The following is a 3,270-nucleotide window of genomic DNA, read 5'->3' on the forward strand; positions in this document are numbered from 1 at the left end:
TCATAACAGAATTAACACTAGAATTAACCATTCTTATCACTCTCAGGGTATTCTGCAGATTGGCTTTATTTTGCCTTATAGAAGTTATCTCCTTAAGTTGCTTATGTCTTATTTTTGCATCATAGGAAGTCAAACAGTCAAAATCTTGTTGCCATCTGAAAATCACCTAGACAAAAACTACTCTCAAGTAATTATCCTCAAAGCCATCATTATAAAAGTAGATATCACATAAGATGGCTCTTGATATAAAATGTATCGTGTCTTATCAAATCCTCTTTAATCCTTGGATGATTTCTTCTTGCAAACATTTAAAGTTTTTGCAACTCTCCATACTAAAATGAAAATCTGTATATCCAGTATAGTTCCAAGAGAAAGTACATACTAGATGACTTTGTCATTAAAAAGACATAAACCCCAGAATCATCATAAAGTGATATTTCAGTGTCTTCTATCATAAAGGAAGTATAGAGAGACCCATATTTTGGTTATTTTAGCATTTTCAAACAGATACAAAGTACATTAAATAATAGGAGATCATTCAACTCATCGGTCACTTCTATAGCATCCTTCTTAATAGAATGTAAATGAGCAGTGAAGATCTGTGCAGGTGGAGAGACAGAGAGAGAGGTGCTCCAGTCTATGTCAGCAAACTCTCTGCTTGAGCATGTTCTGAATGCTGGTAAACATGAATTGTATTTTCGAGCCTAACAAAAGGAGAGTTTTTGTAGAAATTAAGATCCAATTAAAATATAGATGAAGGGGTACTTTCCTTACAATGTTTAGTATAAACTTGCTCCGAAATATTGAATAACAGTGGTTGTCTGTGGCTCATGCCACTATTCAGGAGATTGAGATCTGAGGACCACAATTTGAATCCAGCCTGGGCAGGGAAGTCCACAAAACTCTTATCTCTAATTAATCACCAAAAAGCCAGAAGTGGTGGGGGTGGCCTCAAGTGGTTGAATGCTAGCCAATCAATCAATCAATCAATCAAGCTCAGGGACAGTTCTTAGGCTCTGAGTTCAGTCAAGTCCCAGGACTAGCAACATAACACAATACACACACATTTTATATATATATGTTCAATAAGATACTAGAGCTTGAGAAAACTTTAATCTTCACTCAACATCATCATCCCATTACTAATTTGAGATTAGTGAAATATTTCTGACTCTGCCACTTCTCCTATGGAACCTTATATGAAGATAAAGTGTATGTATGTATGTATGCATGCGTGTGTGCCTGCACTCATACATGTATATTTGCAATAGATGGTTTTATGCAACATATAATGATCCTTCCAAGTCAAATAACAAAGACACAGCATTTTATGATTGTTAATATCTGACTTGAGAGACCAATTACTCTGCAGTTGCTGAATGCAAGACTGGAAGTATGGATTATAAATCAGGATTGCCCCAGTGAAAAAGCTGCAAACAGGAGAAGGAAAAAGAGAACAGAAAGAAACCCAGTGTAGTACATATCAGGGGAATTAGTTTTCATTGCTGAAGCTATCATACATTCATTTATGGAGGAAGCTGAAATGTAAGTATTACACATAGTAGAGAGGAAGCATAATTCTGAGAGGAATTGCCTCTCTGAACAGGAGAGTCTAGGCAGCAAGTGCTTGCTGTAGATGATGACCTCCTAATTACAACAGTGAATATTCATTGAAAATTACTAATTGGAATTAAACAAAATAGGTGGAGTGGGTGAACATTTTTATCTCTAATTCTCCTGAATCATGGAAATAAACCCTATCTCATTTTGAATCTTATGGAGCTTCCACAGTGTCTTTCATTTTCTCATTGTCTTCTATCCACTTCCACTCTGTACAGATATACAACATAACCTGGATGACTCTCCCTTGAATCTAAGTCATTAATTGATGGAGCTTTCTCCACCACTATCTTTAACTGTATTTCAATAGCTAAAGTGATCTCTGGTGTTGCTTTGCTTCTGCACAAATCTGTGTTACAATAAAGATCCTTTACAGAAAATATCTATCTTCTTGCTCTGTTTTCCATTACAATGGAAGAGTGGATTATGGATCATATTTCCACAGTTTGGTAAAGAGGTAACAATTGATAAAATGGAGGAAATTTGCCTGATCTGAAATTATAGATTGTGTTATAGTATTAGATGGCCCTTGTTATTTTATATCCCCTTGCACAAATTAAACTGAAGATAACTAAGGTAAGTGTTACAAATAGCTTTTATACATATCATATAATTTAAAGAATTCTCAGAATATGATTGCAACTCTATAAATGGCTTATGATATATATACATTGTAGTAAAAAAATCTAATCTTAAACTAAAAATGAAATGTAAAGTATAGAAAGGAACTAAGTGGACCAAGTAGTCCATTCTGTATCAAATATGTCTATAAAATCTACGTATTAATAAGTTATGATTGCAAGTTAGATCCTGGGCTTTCTAATAGTCAAGAGAAACAACTCCCACAATAGCTTTTTCACTTTAATTTACTACCCCTGGACATGATATATACAGGAACATACAATATTTTATTTTATTAAACACTGAGTTTTAAGTTTCATTTTCAGCTCTGTCTTTCCAGAATTAGGCAGAAAAGAAAGAAATTAAACATTCATTGCCTGAAAGAACAAGTATACATTTGTAGGTCAATACTTAACTGGAAATAACATCCTGTGAATTTCTCCTTGAAATTCCTTAGCACAGCTAACTGCTTGTAGTGTCACTGCCAATATTTGTCATCTAATTGTGATCATAATCAAGAACATAAATGTATCAAGAAAAAAGTGAGATAACTCACAGAACATGTATGCATTTATTTTCTAGAGTCATGAATTTCTAATTTCATCAACATTAAAAAATGAGCAGGAAAAATATGGATTAAGAGGATGAAACAAGTCAGAGGTAATGAGAAGGAAATGAAAAAAAAGAAAATTTGTTTTATTTGTTAACACTAATATTTTCTTCCTAATTCTGTATCAAAGTCATAAAGCAGTTTCCCTGTGAGAACACATTATTTCCTATGCCTCTTTAGTTAAATCAATTTTATTTTGGCATTCAGAATCAAACCACCTTTCAAATATTATTTTAGGTTTTGCGTTTATTAAATCATATAAAGCAAGCATAGGTTTTTCTAAGAAAATAGGCTCTGAGCCAGAAGAAAATGTAGTTCATTTTAACAAGGCATTCATAGGTCCACTGTTGAATTCCAAACAATTCTACTGTGTTGCTTTCACACAACTAGTCTTTAAATGTACCAATTTAGTTCTGACA

The sequence above is a fragment of the Megascapheus bottae genome, chromosome 19, assembly GCF_031878675.1.
Source record: "Megascapheus bottae isolate mThoBot1 chromosome 19, mThoBot2.hap1, whole genome shotgun sequence".
Classification (NCBI taxonomy): domain Eukaryota; kingdom Metazoa; phylum Chordata; class Mammalia; order Rodentia; family Geomyidae; genus Megascapheus; species Megascapheus bottae.